Genomic DNA, 20,502 nt, shown 5'->3' with positions numbered 1-20,502 from the left:
GTGGAGTCCCATGCGTGGCTTAATCCCACGACCGTGAGATCATGATCTGAACCAATATCAAGAGTCGGATGCTTAACGACTCAGCCACCCAGGTGCCCCTAGGGTAATTATCATCTTGAAAATTAGGAGCCAGTTTGACTGAATTCATGAGGAGAGCCTCGTTGAGCATTTCCGTGGAGGGGGGCTGGTCATACTGCAGTGTCCTCCCTAGTGTTCTCTTGGGAGAACTACTCGTGAAGTCTCTGGGTCACAGCCAGACAGGGAACAAAACGTTTCCAGAGCTAGTAGCACCCAGTGGCCCTGTGGCCCTGGGTGGCCTCCTTCCTTGGTCATGGAAGATACCTCTGAAGCTCACGGTAGGTGGGAATCTGGAAACTCCCTTCCTTCTCCCCACAGGAAACTCAATGTCAGGAGCGAGTTTGGTCTTCCAAGCTTGACTGAAACCCAAGTATAAAGAAACCCTTCTAGAAGATGTCTGCTTCCAACTCTTAGAAAATCAAACAAGTCCAGCAAGTTGGGATATGCCGCAGCTCAGTTGTGTGTCTTCAGAGAAGCCTATCCTCATCGGGATACAATGCCATGGTCTGGTGTCCTCTTGTTCGCTGGTCTGCGAGAGTGACAGGAACAGGTGACTTCTTCGTGGGAGCCTGTGCTTGAAAAACCATGTCCCCTTCCAGTGGCAGGGGCCAGTAGCAGGCTGCATCTATTAATATATTTCAGTCATGGGAGGTTCCTTCCTGAGGGAGAGCCAGCGGAAAGGTGTTTTAACTTTGCATTTTAATACTTTCCCAGTTTCCATGGAGACCAAGGTAAAGCAGCTGCACAGAATTTCCTTGTGGAAGGCAGAGTGACATCATCGTGCCTGAGGAGACATTTGTGGCTCCCTCCCGCCTCCTCAGAGCACTGCCCTTCTGGCCCCTCCTGGAAGCTCGCCATAGAAAGTTCTATCCTCCTTTCCATGGTCTCTCTCAACTTGCGAGTGAATGTTGCTCTAAAGTAAAGTGAAATTAAATTTTTACATGCAAGGACACATTTTACTGCTCACCTTGTTCATTTTCAGAACGCCCGTTGGAAGTGCAAACAGAAGTAGGAGCAGTAAGAAAGGAAATGATAGGGCTCCTTAGCCACGCCAGTTCCTTAACGGCCATTTGTGTTGGAAGCAAATTGTGGCTGGAGTAGAAGCTGGCCTTTGGGGCTCTCGGTGCCCTGTTCACTCAGCCTCGGCCGCACACTTAGCACATTCGCACCTGGAGTGTCATGAACTCCTATGCACCTGCTGTATGGGAACCCTCTGCTCGGCGGATCAGGATACGCAGGGCGTGTGGGACACAGAATGGTAGACCAGTGAATCGTGCATTTCTTTTGTTTGTTTGTTTGTTTGTTTGTTTGTTTGTTTTGAGAGAGAAAGAGAGCAAGGGAAGGGCAGAGAGAGGGAGAGAGAGAATCCCAATCAGGCTCCCAACTGTCAGCACAGAGCCCAATGTAGGGCTTGAACTCATGAACTGTGGAATCATAACCTGAGCAGAAATCAAGAGTCAGATACTTAACCCACTGAGCCACCCAGGTGCCCCATGGATCATGCATGTCTGCTCCAGCCATGTGCGTGTCTATCACCCACCCCTGCCCGCTCACAAAACACACATGCACAGATAACATCGCTCAGGATTTTAAAATGACAACGGCAGAGCACTAAACCCCTGGTGAAGAGCCCTTTAGAGCCCAGAGGCATGCGGGAGGGCACAGGCCATGAAACCAGCCCTGAGTTGGAGACGTGAGCTCCTCCCTCTGATGCTTTGTGCGGGCCAGGCAAGTTCCCGGGGAAGCTTCTGTCTCCTTCTCTGTCAACTGAAGGCAAAGCATTAGCTTCAAGGTGGCTTCCAATATAAAAACTTTGTGCTTCCAGACATAGGACTAACCTCAATCCCAAATGCTGGTTTAGATGGCTCAGCACAGAGGATTTGAGGCAGCCACTGCCCAGAAATAACCTTGAGCATTTTCACCAGCTAGACATAGAAGCACCTCACTAACATCTAAGCTTTCCTGCCCCACCATCCACCTCCCACTGCAGCTCAGTTTGACAGACTTGCCTGCCTGAAGACCCCTGTGGGATATTTGTTTAAAATGGGATCCTGAGGGGGCTCCTGGTGGCTCAGTCGGTTAGGCGTCTGACTTCAGGTCATGATCTCATGGTTCGTGGGTTCTGGCCCTGCATCGGGCTCTGTGCTGACAGCTCTGAGCCTGGAGCCTGCTTCAGATTCTGTGTCTCCCTCTCTCTCTGTCCCTTCCCACTCATGCTCTGCCTCTCTCTCTCTCCCTCTCTCTCTCAAAAATAAACATTAAAAAATAAAGAAAATAAAATGGGATCCTGACCCCCACCCCACCCCACCCCCACCTCTCACCCAGTCTCCCAGCATCACATTCAATAGGCCCTGTGCCATTTTTACCTTCAGGTTCATTTGAGAAACCTAGTCCTCCAATTACAAGACTCTTGCATGAGCAATAGAAAATTCTTTAAAAGATGCCCACTTTACAGGGTGCCTGGGTGGCTCAGTCAGTTAAGTGCCCGACTCGGTTTCAGCTCAGGTCATGATCTCATGGTTCATGAGACTGAGTCCCACACTGTGCTCTGTGCTAACAGCATGGAGCCTGCTTGGGGTTCTCTCTGTCTCCTTCTCTCTCTGCTCCTCCCCACTTGTGCTCTCTCTCTCTCTCAAAATAAATGAATAAAACCTTAAAAAAAAAAAAAGATGCCCATTTGACTCCAAAGCTGACTTCTCATCTAACCAGAACATTGATAATTTGGTTTCACATTCTCAAGACCCCATGATTTGTGTACTGCACAGTACAAAGGTAGGCGGGCTCAGGGTTAACAAAGGCACGGTGGAAGAAATGAGAATGGCCAATCAGCAGGACAGTAAGGAGCCAGGCTGCTGAGCAAGGAGGTCACAGTGAAGGACAGCTTCACTCTGGGTCACAAGGAAAAGAGCCAGCCACGCAATACCCCCCACAAGCCTGAAGCAGTACCAGAGTCTGAGAGGTGTGTTACTTTCAATTAAAACAAAACTCAAGCGAAGTTTCTTCCCGATACACCTGCTACACAATCTTCTTGCTCATTCTGCAACCCCCCCCCCCCGCCCCACACTTTGATTTGCAGTGTGGGCAAAATTTTCTCGGTCTTAAATGGACTCATCGATTCAGGCAGAATTTTACCTTCCTCAGTGGAGCTAAGTCAGTAAAGTGGGAGGTTAGGCTCCTTGGTCTAAAGATAAAGGCTGATTGACGGTATGTTTCACTTTGAAACCAACTGTAGCGACCTCATGTAGACACAGCTAACGTCCCTTCTCAACAGGGAATGCCTCCAGGGGACTGACAAACCTATTTCCAAGAAATCAATACCAAAAAAAAAAAAAGAAAAGAAAGAAAAGAACAGTGATAGGGTAACTCACACCCCCCTGCACAGTGGGGATGGGTTTTATACCTGCTCAGCCCCTTCCAGAGGGTCTGTAGACCCTGTCTCCCCAGATGAAGACTCTTTCTGAACTCATGTGGCAGAAGCCACTGGAAGAAAACTTCATGCCAATTTGGCAATAGAGATTGTGTTTGTTCTTAAATGAGAAAAGAGCTGTGCTGTCTGCCCCACTATGTACATACAGGAGTTAAGGTAGACAATGAGTGAGGGGCAGAAATTTTGTAAATAAGGGGAAGAAACAAACTTCCTGGTGGACTTTTTTGGAAGCATTTTGATGACAAAACTCTTGAGAGTGAAGATAAAATTCATCCATGAAACCCTCTTTATGTTATTATTAACATCATGTTACCTTTTTCATGGAATGGTAACTCCCTGTGCTGTTTCCCGGAGAAGAGAAAATCAGTAGTTAGCTCTCAGAATTACAGCCATAATTTTTCTCATTCATGCCACAAAGTTTGCCCCTCATTCACCTATTATTTACTGACAGTGCAGAAATTTATCAGAAGCAGAAACTCACAATAAAAAGAGAAGCTCCTTTTTATAGCTTGATTTTACCATATTCCCCAAAGAATGAAAGCTATTATCTCAGTAAATTTCTGCAGTTTGGTTTTAGTATTAAATATTAAATAAATATTATGAATTTATAAATACTGACTTTGGCAGAAACCTCCACAGCCTCATAACTTAGCATATATTCAGATGGGCTGATTTTGCTATGAATTTGTTCTTCTGGAGAATAATGTTACATAACTGCATTTACTCTGTTTCTGTTTCTTAAGTAGCAGTGTAAGTCCTTAAAATAATTAAGGCTTAAGATACCATACGGACAGCTGTTGGATTATTCACCCCAAATCTTAACCCAGTTTCCTATTGTTGCTCTTGCTTTTTAAGTAATAAAGAGGGCCTATGCTCTCAACAAATAAATACTGAGTACCTACTATTGTGCAGGTGCTATTTTAAACATTGTAGGATACACAGGGATGAACAAAACAGATTAAAGTCTGTTACACTCTAGCAAAAAGAGGTGAAATAAACAAGTAAATGAAGTTATTAATTTCAGAGAGTCATAAATGTTTTGAAAAAATAATATAGGGTGATGCCAGCCTTAATTCACAAATGTGTTTACATGATGATATGCATGAAACTGGGTATCCTCATACAGTGGGTCTGGGGAAAGAGCATCCCAGGTAAAGGAAACAGCATGTGCCAAAGCCCTGAGGCAGGAAAACTATTGGCAAGCTTGGAAAACAAAGACCAATGAGCTAGAGGATGGCGAGCACCAGAAAGAATGGAAGGCAGAGAGGGAGAAGTAGCCAGAGGTCAGTGCACCCAGGAGTCTGTAAACCAGCAAGGACCTTGGGTTGATCAGACTTGCAATGGGGAGCCACTGGAGGGTTTCCAGCAAGAAAGTGACATGATCTTGTAATGCAGGATCATGTTCTGATGGAGCTGAAGAATGGAACCCACGAACAAGGTTAGGAGCACAGGCACCAAGTGTATTAGGGCGAGAATAAACAGGGGAAAAGGCTCCTTAGGGAGGACGCCTGTTTAGACAATCATCCAATATATCAGGAAGGAGTGTACCAGCCTGGTAAGTGGCCAAACACATTCTACAAGAGGTTCTTAGACCAGGGTCCTGATTTAGGGCCATTCAGGGATGGACATAGGGTACCTCAGTCTATTTGCTTTGTTTCCTACAGAAGAAGTAACTTCAGTAGTTAGTAGGGGAACTGATGAAAAATAATAAAGCCATCGTGGTCTATGCAACATTCCAACACATGTAGTCTTTACAGCCAACTTTCCTTGGAAATGGTCCCCAGTTGGGTTGTAATTCAGTCAGGTAGTATTTTTGACGGGTTCTGAGCAGAGGTCTCAGCTAGAGAAGAGATATGGAGGGGATCACATTAGACCAATGAGGAGGCAAACTCACAAAGGAGTCTTAAAGATTGGCAGCCGTCTGAGGGACTTAGGTGGCTGTACTGTGCCCAAGACAGACAATTTTGTATAAGAATAAGAATAAAGAGAGGGCATCAAGTTTCTGAGTCTTATTACCATTCTGGCCAGGGTACTAACTTCCAGCCAAAGGACAGGCTTTCTCTTCCCTGTAGAGTAGCCGCAGGCTAGAGGATTACAGCCTGAGCAATCGACATGAAAGTGTTCCAACAAGACCATATTCCTTGAAAAGCCCCCAAAATGAGAGTAAGGTAACAGAAGAGGAATTAATCACCAAGTTTGCTCTGGGGCTCAGGGTCCAGATGAAAAGACTCAAAGCCTCATATAAGGGTGTCAAAATGATGAAATTATAAAGTGGAGTTCATGAGCAGACAGATAAGAAAGAATTCTTGAGACGTTTTGGTGCAAAAAAGGTGATTTTATTGTAGCACGAGGACAGGACCCATGGACAGAAAGAGCTGCACCAGGATTGTGAGGAGAGACTGATGGTACACTTTTAAGTTGGTGGGGGTTAGTGATAGCATACATTTCTAAGGAATTTGAAAGCAAGGATTTCAGGACCTTGAGGGGCTAGCTGCTGTTAAGATAAGGTTACTTTTAGGGGTGCCTGGGTGACTCAGTCAGTTAAGTGTCCAACTCTTAATTTCGGCTTAGGTCTTGATTTTACAGTTTGTGAGTTCAAGCCCCGCACTGATTCTGGCTCTGCACTGACAGTGTGGAACCTGCTTGGGATTCTCTCCTGCTCTCTCTGCCCCTGCCCTCATCTCTCTCTCTCTCTCTCTCTCTCTCTCTCTGTCAAAATAAATAAATACACTTTTTTTGAAAAGATAAGGCGGGGTGCCTTGGTGGCTCAGTTGGTTAAGTGTGCAACTATTGACATCGGTTCAGGTCATGATCTTACAGTTTGTGGGGTCAAGCCCCATGCTGGGTTCTATGCTGATGGAACAGAGCCTGCTTGGGATTCTCTCTCTCCTCTCTCTCTCAAAATAAATAAATAAACATTTGAAAGAAAGAAGAAAGAAAGAGAAAGAAAGAAAGAAAGAAAGAAAGAAAGAAAGAAAGAAAGAAAAAAGAAAGAAAAGAAGGAGAGAGAGGGAGGGAAGAGAGAGAGGGAAATAAATTAATAAGAAAGAAAGTGAGGAAGGAAGGAAGGAAGGAAGGAAGAAAGGAAGGAAGGAAAGGGAGGGAGAGAGAGACTGAAAGAAAGAAAGAAATTAAAAAAGGAAGGAAGGAGAGGGAGGGAGGGACGTAGGGAGAGAGAAAGGAAAAGAAAGAAATTAAGGAAGGAAGGAAGCAAGGAAGGAAGGAGAGGGAGGGATGGAGGGAGGGAGGGAGGGAGAGAGAGGGAACAAAAGAAATAAGTTAAGAAATGAAGGAAGCAGGGGTGCCTGGGTGGCTCAGTTGGTTAAGCATCCGACTTCGGTTCAGGTCATGATCTCACAGTTTGTGAGTTCTAGCCCCATGTCGGGCTCTGTGCTGACAGCTCTGAGCCTGAAGCCTGCTTCAGATTCTGTCTCTCTCTCTCTCTATCTCTCTGCCTCTCCCCTGCTTGAGCTCTGTCTCTCTCCCTCTCTCAAAAATAAATAAACATAAAAAAATTCTAAAAGAAAAAGAAATGAAGGAAGGAAGGAGGGAAGGAAGGAGGGAAGGAAGGAAGGAAGGAAGGAAGAAAAGAATTGCAAAACAAAGGAAGACTCCAGACCAGAGGAAAACTAAGAGAAAAGAGATAGTCTATGAAAAACATTCTCCTCTGTTTCTCTTCCTATGTGCAGAGGTAACTGTAAACATCTGAAAATGAGTCTAACACGTTCAACTAGGAAGGATGTAATTTACTTCCTATTTCCTGTTCTCTCCTTTCCATGTGAGTGGACACAGGGAGTAGTTGATGAACCAAATGCCTCAGACTGAAATTGTGGGTGGATATTAACACAGCCTCTGAAGACAGAGGAGACTCGGCCAGACAACTGGCATGGACTTCAGGTCTGGCCACTGCTCGCACTGCCACGACCTCGCCGTCTTCGGAGCCAAATCGGGAAGTTCAGTTTGACCTCCATAACCCTGCTGTCTCTGTGCAGCCACCTGCCCGTCCTTCTCCCGGGGCCCAGCGGGACTGCAGGAGAAGACTGGAAATCCATCCAAAGGAAATTTCAGTGACCTGTTGAAGCTTAAAACATGAGGCCCCAGCAAAGCTCCTTTCTTAATGTCTTCTGCTCTCTCGGGAATTGGAGTGCCAACGAAATGTACTGCTTGGCCAGTGAGAGGGACAGAGACTGCTCAGCACGGCTGGATGCCAAGAGAAGCCTGAGAACAGTGTGTCCAGGGGCTGCTCTTGCACAGGCTCCCCTCCCCATGGGGGATGCGCTCCAAGACCCCCAGCGATGCCCTGACACCGGGGATGGTCCTGACCCCCATATTTACCGTGTCGTTTCCTGTACGTACATACCTATGAGAAAGTTTAATTTGTAAATCAGGCACAGGAAGAGATGAACTACAGCAACTAACAAAACAGTAGAACAATTATTGCTATATTCTGTAGAGCTGTCCGCAGGGGTCTCTCAGACTATCTCACTGTACTGCTCTCACCCTTACTGTGACGATGTGAGATGGTAAAATGCGTATGTGATCAGATGGCGTGAGGCGAATGACGTTAAGCATGTGACCTAGTGCGAGGCTCCTGCTGACGTTCTGAGGAGACATCAGCGGGGATCATCTGTTTCCAGATCACAGTTGACTGCGAGTAAGTGAAACCCCAGATAAGGGGGAGGACTTCTGTGTTCCATTAGTCAGGCCTGCATAAGCTGCCCATTCGGGGACCCAGTGCCAGGACCACACAACTCCTAACATCTGCCTGAATCTGCCTGGACAGCTCCCTCCTGGGTCCTGAGGGGAAGATAGAGAACTGCCGCTCCCTTCTCCTCCCTTCTCTCTCCTCTCTTTACTTTCTCTCATTCTCTCTCTCCTCCCCTTCCCTTCCCCCCTCCTCCCACTATCCCCTCACCTCCCTCCCTGCCCCCACTCAAAACCATCGACACAAAAAGTGTTTCAAGACCCTCCAGCTCTCTCCAAGTCTAAGACAGCGAATCTAATTTCTCCAAAGAAGAGGAGAAACAGCCATCCATCGTCACCTGCTTTCCTTGCCCCTGGATCACACACATACTCTTCCCTCCCATGCACCCAGCAGACAGCGGTCATCACTCTGGGCCTGCCATCGGAGTTATTACCACCCTGTACAAGGCTAGGTCAAAGCTCCCTTCGAAATTCACTGAACTAAGTTCTTGCTTCTGACCCACCCTTTCACACTAGTACTTAAAAAGGCAGTAAAAAGCAAAAATAACTCCAGAGCCTTGAGAAATTGACAGCTTGGCTATTTGGGGGCAGCACATTGGCCTGCGACTAGATTTCTGTATTTCCTGCCCAGGTCCTGTCCAGGCACATGTTGGGGCATGTGGCTCAGTCGGTTGAGACTCCGACTTTGGCTCAGGGCATGATCTCACCGTTTGTGAGTTCGAGCCCCGCGTCAGGCTCTGTGCTGACAGCCTGGAGCCCACTTTGGATCCTGTGTCCTCTTCTCTCTCTGCCCCTCCCCTGCTTGCACACTCTCTCTCAAAAAGAAATAAATATTAAAATAAATAAATCAACAAATAAAGGCACATCTTTCTGTGAGATAATTATGCCAGGGCAGTTGGTCTTGAGTATCTGTGTCACTTGTGCGATACATGTGTCTGGATAATGGATACGAAGCCTGATATTCCTTCCCAACCTCTCTCATCTTTCTATTCCAGCACAAAATAAGGTCACGTCCAACACATCCACCGAAGAGCTCTTACGTTTAATGTGTTTTCAAGTTGCCTTCAGTCACTTTCTTTGGCACATAAGAGCCATTTGGCTGTAGATACTGTCCTCTCTCTTCTCAATTCAAAGACGTCATTTTTCAAGATGAAGTTTTAACCAGAACGAAATATGCACAGTTCTTTGCACCCTGTTCTTTCAAGCACTCCTACTACCTACATCTTCCACCCTGCTCGGCTGACCCTTCTATTCATTAGCCAGTTATTCCAAGAAGCATCTCCTGGGCACCTCATGTGTGGTAGACACTGGGCAGTCCCTGGGCCATGAAGATGAATCATCTCTGCCCACCCAAGCCCAGAATCCATCTGGGGAAACAGTTGTGAAACTGCCCAAATAAAACAACACCCTGTGAAAGAGGGAGGTATCATGGGATGCCATGGGAACACAGCAAAGGAGAAACCAGCTCGGCCTGGGTGAGTCAAGGAGGGCCCCTCAGAGAAGGTGGTAGGAGAAGATGATATTTACTCTGGGTCTGAGGAAAGCCTAGATGTTAAGCAGATGGGGATTTGGAGGGGAAAGTGACCCAACAATGACTCATAATTATGGGTGTCATTCTCGCCCCCTTCATTCCAGCCTCAGACCAAGCCCCAGGTGGTCCTCGCCAAGAATCTACACTTGACTTAGTCCCTGTACACTGAGAATCACAGATCTGCCCTTGCAAGAACCCCCTCATTTATGCAGGAAAGAGCTACCTCACCTGTAAGCCCACCAGCACACCTGGGTTTTATTTTCCTCCATTCCACCTCAAAATAACACAAATCATTTCTGAGAGCATCCTGATTCTTCACTTTAAAGTTTCCTTGCTAGAGGCACCTGGGTGGCTCAGGCAATCGAGCATCTGACTCTTGATTTCAGCTCAGGTCATGATCCCAGGGTCATGGGATGGAGCCCCACATTGCACTCTGTGCTGGACATGGATCCTGCTTAAGATTCTTTCTCTCGCTCTCTCTCTCTCTCTCTCTCTCTCCCCCCCCCGCCCCTTTCCCCCCTCACTCTCTCTTTTTATAAAATTTTAAAAAAAGGATGATTTTGATTGTTTAGAATCACAAGTACATCGTTGGTGGCCAACCAATTATCATTTAGAAGACCACACATAGAAACTGGCTTGTTTACAAAATTATTGTCTGCATCATGGAGGGTAGTTTGGGGAGAAACGCTTTATAAACTGTCAAGAATCCTTTACAGAAAAGGGAACACATAAATCAGTAGCACCCCTTTTCATCTGTGTATTGGCTTTGGGAGACATGAACTGGCAGGTGGCTGTTCTTAAGAGGTTGTTTAAACACCTCGGATGGAAAAGGTTAGTTAATAAAATGACCAGCCCAGAGATGCATGTTTGTGGGAGACAGTTATTGACCTCAGTGTTCATCTGTTAATATTGAGGCGCAGGTAGAAAGGCTAACCAGGCAGCTGGACAGACAGACTGAAGCTTGAGAAAGATGAGAGTCAGCTATAGGTTGGAGCAATAACTGTGTGCATCCTGGACAAGACTGCTGCCCGTAACCCACAGTCCACTGCCCAAATGTCTTCGAAGACTGTGATAGTTAAGAAAGGTGGTTCAAGTTTCCTTCTCATGTGCAGTGGGAAACACAGGGAGCTCACTTCTTCTATAGATTCCCAAGGCAGGGGACGTGCAGATATCATCATTATTACAATTTTTCCTTTCACTGAATTTTCTAAGACCCTCATACTTGGTTCATTTTGACTCCCCAAAGCACCCTTAATGTGATGTACCATACTTTTATGTATGGTAGTAGGGAGCAAAATCAAGCCAAGCCCAGAACCAGCTTCACCTTGAAAATCGGACGTACCACCCTCCCTCATCAGAGAGCTTTTCTCCCCAAGGGGGTTGTGCTCAGGTGCTTGGCTGGTCCCTGTCACTGGCTGCATCTCACCTCCACTTCCTCCCCCTACTCAGAGCTGTGCAGTTTCTTTCAATCCAATCCTGCTGCCTTTTCACGCCTCCTTCCTGGATTGCCATCACATCGCAAAATTCCTCTCCCTTTACTGTGCATGTGAATTCAGTTCTACCTTGTAATTAATGTTGCCCAACAGCTGTGTCAAGGGAGTTTCACTTTTCCACCCACACAAGGCCCCTCAGGGTCCATCAACCACTGGGAAAACCCACCCCTGAGACAAATTACGGTCCTTCTGCAGATGACAAAGGCAGTGGCCAATATATTTGGAAAGACATGCTATCTTCCTACTATGCAGAGAAAGCAGAGAAGATTGAAACTGTTTATTATATTAATTTTATTGCTAATTGTATTAGCCATCATTTCTAAAGCCCATTCCATAAGCTGAGCTAAGAATTGTGATAAATGTCTTATGTGCATGGCACTGACTGAACCTCACAACAACCCCACTTTACAGATGAGGAAATAATGCTCAGAGACCCTAAGCATCTCACCCAAGGTGACACAGCCATTGACCAGAGACTGAGAGCCTGCTCTGTCGCTCTCCTGAGGCTATACCCTCATGTTGCACTCGGTGGTGTGCTAGTAAATGTCTAACAACCGGCTCTACAGAAGAAAAATCCCTGCTTTGTTCAGTTTGCCGATTTCCATGGTGAAAATACTCCCACCAAAGCCTATTTCAGGCTATTTCATGACATCACTGAACACAGAGTGGAGAAAAAATGGAGAGCAAGTAGCATATACTGTTATATATTCATTCCACCCATGGACCAATAACTTTAAGAGCACGCGTAATACCAAAATGTAGTAAGATAATTAGAAAGTAATAAATTTTACATATTTATTACCTGTTTTTAATATTACTTAACTCTAAGCTTCAGTAGTTTTAAGTTTTAATAATAGCTATGTTTAATAATCAGCTTACAGGGGTGCCTGGTTGCTCCTTCAGTTAAGCCTCCAACTCTTGATCTCAGCTCAGGTCTAGATCTCAGGGTTGTGGGTTAAAAATCAGCTTGCAAAATTCCTGACAACTTACCAGTTGGCTCTAACAAGCCGGTACGAGCTGCCTCTAGAATATACAACTGCTTCTTGACTGTACCTTAAATACCCAGACTTGGAGGAATTAGGGAAGGAAATAACATCAAGATGGAAAGAAAATCAGAAACGTGTTCTGTGAGGAAGTACAAAATTTCAGGAAGCTGGGACCCGAATTGGGGAGGGCAAACACTTGTTGTTAAATATCATGACAATGCTTGGAGTTTGGACATATTTGTCATAAGTTTCAGAATTTGGTTCAGCAGACAAGATGATTAGGGGAAACGTGTGGTTGCTTGATTATTGATCACGGTGAAACTATAAACAAATTATGAGCCTGATGACTTCTCATAAAGACAAGAAAATATAAAAGAAAATAAATGTAATCACTGTGGATTTAGGAAATGTTTGGCTTGGTTTGGGGAAAACGGAATGATTTCAAATCAACTCCAAATATCTTTTAATTCATTATCAATTTTGAAATATTTTCATATTGGAACATTCACACAAGGAATTTATAGCAGCTAAGGACAATAGTTTTCTAAAACTTTTCATATCCATTCCCTTAGGGGTGGAGAGGAGGATCCGTGAGTGTATGGAATTCGTGCTGTGGTAGCTGGGGAAACAGACCCCAGGCTCATGAGGACAGGCTCAGAGACAGGAGCCCAGGGCCAACCTCTGCTTTTTCATTCACTGGCTTTTTAACTTTGGGACAGGTAACTTGGCTTTTTGCTCCCTCGGTTTACATGCTCCGAGGATATTGATAATCCTATCTGCTCTTCCTGGCTACTCTTGAGTATGTAGCCATTAAAATAATAGAAGCCAAAGTTCTTGGAATCCAGTTCCCCTTGAGAAATACTGATTGGGCAAAAGGTGCTTAGAGAATGAAAATCTATATGCAATATATTCATTCCTGTTGTTATTTCTTATTCAAGAACATACATTGGCCAAGTTGAGGATTTTAAAAAGAATCCATGAACACCCAGAACATGCAGAATGTTCTACACAGTGTCCTGAAATTCAAAGAAAGGGACAGGGTTACACTGAGATAATGATTTTTGCAATGAGAAGACCCACCATCAGGACCAGCTCTAAAAACAAGACAAATTCTATTCCCTGACAATGGTTTTCTTTGTAACTTTAAGAAACTCCTTCCACTGCAAATAGAAAGCATTTAGGAGATAAGTGTGTGCTGAAAACAAGTCAAGATAAAAGCCTACAAACCTTTTCCACACTTTCCAGCAAAGCCACTGTTGGTGACAAGGTTAGTTTTAAGTTGGACTCAAGGTATTTAACCTTGAATGTCTGGTTTTCATTTGCATAACAATAAGTTCTGGCTGTTGTGCACTCTGCCCAAAGATCTAAACATCTATTATGACTTGGCTTAATGGCCTGTGTAACCTAATTTAAAATGTAAGGGTGAACTTCACGTTGTCGCTCGTCAGTTTGCTGTGAAGTCGGTATTAGCATATTATTGTGTTCTTGCTGTCATTTATCATGGATGGTTCCTTCCAGCGAGAAGAACCCGTCCCATCACGGTGTCTGGTTCAAAGATAGCCCTTTACACGTGCCCAGACTGACACAGGGGCCGGGGTGGGGGTGGGGTGTGGCAACAGAGTAGATGGTACTTGGAGAGATGGTAGGCTTTAAAAGGCATAGAAATTTACATTATTTTATTTTATTTTATTTTATTTTATTTCATTTTATTTTTAGAGAGAGAGAGCAAGCAGGGGAGGGACAGAGGGAGAGGGAGAGAGAATCTAAAGCAGGCTCCATGCCAAGCGAAGAGCCCAACTTGGGGCTCGATCTCATGACTGTGAGATCATGACCTAAGCCAAAATCAAGAATCTGATGCTTAACCAAATGAGTCACCCATGTGCCCCTAGAAATTTGCATTTAATCTAAACTCTGCATCTCACTGATGAAAATGTGCCCTTGAGCATGTAACCTGATGTGTCTGAATTTTAGTTGCCTCATCTCTACAATGGGAATAGTGACTCAGTAAACACGTCCTGGGGTAGCTGCCTTCTCTGCAAACACAGCACTGTGGGTCCCCAAGAGCCATGCCTGTACCAAGTCACCTTTCCACCTCTGCCTCAAACAACTCATCCCAAGGTGACACCTGGCTCAACAGCAGGTGTCTTAGTACAGCAACAGTACTAAACAAGAATAATAAATCGAACACAGGTAGGGTTTACTGGGTGCCAGACACCATTCTAAGTGCTATTATTGTTTACATCTTCAGAACCAATCTACATACAAGGACTGTTGTCATCTCCATTTAACAGATGAGGAAACTGAAGCCCAGAGATGGGTCTGTGGGGAGAAGATTCACAAAGAGCTGCCTCTCAGACCCCTGGGGATGCCCAGGCTCTGACCTCTTCCAAATCTTCGTGGTCCAACAGTTTGGATTCCATGGGGGACAGGGCATTCCATGCTCCTTCCTCTTTTTGCTACGATTGCCTAGAAAGTGGTTGTTTGCAAAACAAAAAAAAACAAAATCTTGACGAATGCAATATTTACCATCAGTATTGTTAGAAATAGCTTAACTAAAGCAGCGAACAAAAGGCCTAGCACAGTTACGAGAGAGATTCTAGAAGAGTCTATCACAGAAGCATCTCAACCATCCGAGGTCCTCCAGCCCCCAGGAGACAGCTACAGTACTCCTACTACTAATGGCTCTTGAAAGATTGTTCTGTGCCCTGCACTGTGCTGAGGCTTTGCTTCCATTACTGCCATTTGAATTTGGGGAATTGCCGATGAGGCAAGTATTTTCACTGTTTCCATTTTGCCTGTGGAAGAAGGCGGTTCTGGTCCCTTTCACCCCTGCCCCTCCTCCCCTTCTTCCACTGAGTGGAAAGAAGGTCTGACTTAGTATAAATAGCCACAGACTGCGTTTGTTAATGTCTCTGAGGAGCTGACCAACATGAGCAAGAGAAAACTTGGCTTGTTTTACAGACGCTAAAACTTACAGAATGTGAAAGCCGTGAGGCCACTCATACCTAGAGCATCTGAAGCCAGAAATGTTGTTCACAGAGGGAGCTGGGACCCTGATGTGGACAGAGTGGAATGAAGAGGACAGATGAGAGGCAGAGCTGGGGAGAGAAGAGGCTCTCCAACACTGCCACACACACTCTGAGACTTGACGAGGAAAGAAGGGCCATCATCTGGGTGCTAGAGTACCCACCATCTGTCAAGGCCAAGGTGGTGCCCTCGCTGGTCACAAATGGCAAGACCCACAAGACGCTGTGGGCAGCACCGAGAGTTTCCTTATAAATGGGGGTACTTCGGCGGAGAGAGGTTAAGTAATTTGCTTAAAGTTACAGAGCTAGAAAGGTAGAGGCAGACGTGAAACCAGCCAGCAGATTCTGGAATCCACGCTCTTAACCCACCACTCCATATGGTGTCCTCATTGGCTCTCTATAGAGAGAGGTAATAATACCATAGGTATGATTACAATTATTACAATTATTACCTATTACAATAGGTAATAATACCATAACATGTACTTGAAATTACCTACTGATGTTCATGTACCTACTGATTGTTCCAGGTTTCATACCTTGGAGCTTTTCTTGGCTTGCATTTGCTCACCTAAGTCCCCCAAATGTGCAAATCCGCCTCATCCTTCAAAACTGGCCTCAGATGCCAAGCCTTTCCCAGTCCCTCAGGCCCCAGGATCCTCCTCCTCCTGACCCCCCCACGGCACTTTACCTCTAACCATATAAAATGGATTCTGCTTGGCACAGAGCTGGGTAGGCATGTCCGGTCTCCCCTGCTAATGGCAGCTCTCAAGTGCAGAGGTATTTTATACATCTCGGGCTTTCCCCCAGCCCCACCCCAACACACACACACCATACCACCACCACCACCAGGACATTGCCTTGCAATTGGAACACAAGAAATACAAATTATAAATAAGTCCTGGGGATCTAACGTGCAGCATAGGGACGTAGGTAATAATACCATAACATGTACTTGAAATTGGCTAAATGTAAATGTTAAGCGTGCTCACCACAAAAAAAGGAAGTAATAACTATGTGAGGTGATAGATGTGTTAATTAACTTGACTGCGGTAATCATTTCACACCGTATATGCATAGCAAATCGTCACGTTGGGCACCTGAAATACACACAATTTTTATTTGTCAATTATACTTCAATAAAGCAGGGGGGAGAAAAAGAAATATGTATTGAGAGAGGCAGGCATTCAGAGGCTTCAAACAACACACACACCACAGCCTCCGAGAAAATGTCAGAAGTGAGTCTCTGCCCCAGCACCATCCGTCAGGCTGGAAGGGCAGCCTGAGTCTTCTGAATCAGCCAGCCTCAGGAAGCTTCTTCCAAAGACAGGGATATGGCATCTTATGAATAAGTCATCTGCTGACTCGCTCGCTACACAGGAATAGTTAATTTGTTATCTAATTTAAATGCACAAAAAAGGAACCTGAAGGAAGACAGGATCTGTGTTCCCCTAGTGGGACCGATGGAATTTACCACATTTACTCTGGTAATTTCCCTTGGTGCCAGTTTGGTACAAGGAACCGCTTTCCTAACCTCACAGGCCTCCAGCGCCCTGCCCGGTGCCCCCCTCGTGGAGACCCAGCAGGTGCCCCACCCCCACCCTCAGGAGCCACCCCCCTGCTGGCCCGCAGGATGTCACTGCGGCTTCTCCCAGCTGCACTTGTGCGCGAGGCACCTGCTAACTCACCCCATCACGGACCGTGCCAGCGGGCTTGGACCAGGGTGTCGCTGACAGGCCCTGTTCCAGAAAGCCTGACTGAAAGCCGTCTGGGGAAGCTCGGCCTTAATGTGGCTTCGCCGTGTTGCTGCTGAATTTACATACCTATTTGCGGGGGTAATTGCAAAACTGCTAAACAACAGATGAACAAAAAAGTGCTGTGCTCTTTCTCCCTGGTGGTCGGATGTGGGTTTGCACCAGGGCAACGATACACAGCGAATGGCAGGGCGGGTTTTCCTGCTCCACTCACCTCCGCTGCCCACAGATGACTGGTGAAATACCTGCTCCCCTTGGAGCTGCTTTCTGAGCTCTGGGTTCCTCAGATGGGTCGCATGACGGCACTCTTCTCGCACCTCCTTTACATCGGGGAGACGCAGGCTTACTGCAGACTTGCCTCTTCAGTCCTGCCACGGGCCTGCAGATTTCAGGGCGCAAGCGATCGCTAACTCACCGGTTCCAAACACCCAGCGCTGGATTTCGTATCTCTTTTAAGCTCCGTTAAAAAAAAATCACCCCAAAGGCCAGGAGCTGGACCTCCATTTCCTTGAAAGGGCATATCTTATAGCCCACCTCCAGCATCACCCAGAAAGCATCCCCAAACCCGGGATGGGCTGTCTGCCACAGTCTTGAGGAATCACCCTAAAATACAAGTCTATCTTTGTTGCACATCTACCTCCTGTCTGGTCCTCTGTGAGGAGAAGGAGGGCAGTCCAGATGCAGTTATGGTACAGGGTTCAAGCCAGCCACAGGGAAGCACCCGCTGCAGGCTCGGGGGCTATAGAATGTGGAGGAGAAGGGGAAGCAGGAAAGCCAGTGGTCAGGGACACCTGGGCGGCAGTTCAGACTGGAGCTAGAACTAGAACGGATTAGTGCACGGCTGGGGGAAGAACACTCTGGAAGAGAGGGAAGCATGAAGAACAACTCTGCTCTGGTGCAGCTGAGATGGAATGTCACTCTGTCCGAGGAACAGGTCTGGAAAAGGAGCAAGATCTCTCAGAGGGTCTTGACAGGATCTTGAGAGCATGCCTGGAGATTTAAAGGTGCCCTGCAGACTTTTCCAACGCTCCTCACGTCTCCGCCTAAGTGGGCCGGCTACTTTTTACATCTCTAGATATATTTTTCACTTAGATACCAGACGCCTAGCTAAAGCCTGGGCCAACGTTTATTGAGTGTTGGCTGTGCCAGGTGTCCTGCCCGGGACAGGAGCATTGTGGATGAAAGTCCTGGTTACACTCAAGAAGTGCCAGCACGTGGAGAGGGATCCACAGGATCACAGTTAGTGGTCATCTACGTGGGGCAATGGCAGGGCGCTTTTATTTTCTTAGTTGTAATTTTTAAATTTTTTTTTCCAATTTTCCGCCAGGAGAAAAGATTACATTGTGATAAAGATAACAATAACGTAGGGGCACCTGGGTGGCTCGGTCGGTTAAGCACCCGGCTTCGGCTCAGGTCATGATCTCACGGTTCATGAGTTGGAGCCCCACGTTGGGCTCTGTACTGACAGCTCAGAGTCCGGACTCTGTGTCTCCCTCTCTCTGCCCGTCCCCGGCTCGTGTGTGCACGCACTCTCTCTCCCTCTCTCAAAAAATAAGTAAACGCTAAAAAAAAGTAACAATATATAACAAAATATCTGGTGTGATACATGACATGATAGGGGTAAGAAAAGGGGTTTTGGGGGAAAAGGGATGAAACTTCCCTTGTGCCATAAATAAATAAATAAATAAATAAATAAAACAAAAGCTGCCCAGCCTAAGCCAAAGTACTTTGGGGACTAGATCATGTTCAAATATATTCCTACAGAGACCCTGTTCGGGAAGGTTCTGAAGCTACCAGGGAGAAGGTGACTAGGGAGAGTGTTGTAAATGCACAGGCCTTCCTGGGCTGAAACGTTGAAACGGAGCCCAGGGATCAGCCGTCTGACATGAGCGAGGCTTTGGGCTTCCCCGCTCACTCTGAGAAGGCAGCATTTGAAGCAGGAGACCCAGCCCCGCCTTCTCTTAGCAACTTCACAAGTCTTCTGTCTTCTGCCCTCTTCTGCCCTCTGCCAACAGCCTGCGAGCAGAGTCCTTTAACTCGCGTCAGGGACAGGGTCCCCTGGACAACACCTGCAGCCACATCCCCAGAGGACGTCTCAGCCCCTGATGTCTGTTCCCACTGTCCTCCCTCTTTCCCCTCACTTGTTCTTCTAGAGGCGGCAGAAGATGGTGATGGGGTTTAGAACTGGACTTTTATTTAGCTATTTATTGTCAGATTTTAATTTAAATTCCAGTTAGTTAACATACAGTGCAATATTGGTTTCAGGAGTAGAATTCGGGGATTTATCACTTATGTACAACACCCAGTGCTCATCCCAACAAGTGCCCTCCTTAGTACCCATCCCCCATCTAGCCCATCCCCCACTCACCTCCCTCCAGCAACTGTATTTGTTCTCTGTCCCTAAGAGTCACTTGTAGTTTGTTTCTCTTTTTTTCCCCCTTCCCATATGCTCATGTGTTTTTTTAGAGCTGGGCTTTTTAGACCGGACTGCTTTCTGCCTCCTCCTTCTGCTGCCTCTGTGACCTCAGGCTACTTACTAACCACTCTAAGCCTTCAGAGCTCATTTTCACCATCCATATAATGGGTATGTGGGTGAATGACAAGACTAACAGAGATATTCCAAACTTATTCCTAACCCGTCTCCGTGCTTCCATGGCTACCCCCAATCTCAACTTATATTTAATCACAGATATAAAACAATAACAACAACAAATAATTCTACAAGTCTTCTTACCAAAAAATGGCCTTCCCCAGGCAGCTCTTTACCTCCCATTTCCTCCTCCCTGGAAGAAGCCACCTTCAACTCTTTGAATCTGCTGCATTTGTCTTCATGTCCCTAAATAGCCTGGTGAGTCTTAGGCATTAACCTGATTTTCCAAGGCAGAGAATGAGGACATGGCTCTTGTATGTACCCCACCCCCTAGTCTGTGAACCCCTAGTCACTCTATCTTCCCAACTTATTAATTTTGACTTGATTACTAACTAGGATTTCCATTATTGTGACTCAGTCACAGCTCTTACAAGGGAATCTGAAATAGGGGGCAGCGTTTGGTTTGTCAGCATTGGGGGGTGAGGGGTTGGGTCAGCGGCATGTACCGGGTGAGGGCACAGAATTCTACAAGCCCAACAAGTCCAAAAGCCAACAAGTCCTCCTGAGAAGCAGTTCACAGGAGGGTTACATTCCAAGACCCCACAGTGGAGGCCTGATCCAGCAGACAGCCAGAACACGACAGGTTCTATGTTCCTTTCCCTTATGTACGGAACCACGATAAAGGTGAATTTATAAATGAGGCACAGTAAGAGATTGGCCACAACAAGTAATAATAAAATAGAACAATTATCACAATATGCTGTAATAAAAGTTATGTGGACATGGTCTCTCTCTTAAACTAGCTTGCAGGGCTGTACCCACCCCCCTTCTTCTTGTGATGATGTGACTCCCATACCTAAGAGACAGGCATCTAAATATTTGGCGACGTTGGTGATCCTCCAGGGCCTGAAAC

This window comes from Panthera leo, chromosome F3 (assembly GCF_018350215.1).
Source record: "Panthera leo isolate Ple1 chromosome F3, P.leo_Ple1_pat1.1, whole genome shotgun sequence".
In the NCBI taxonomy this organism is placed as follows: Eukaryota; Metazoa; Chordata; class Mammalia; order Carnivora; family Felidae; genus Panthera; species Panthera leo.
The sequence above is the reverse complement of the archived record's forward strand: the minus strand, read 5'-3'. Positions refer to the sequence as shown.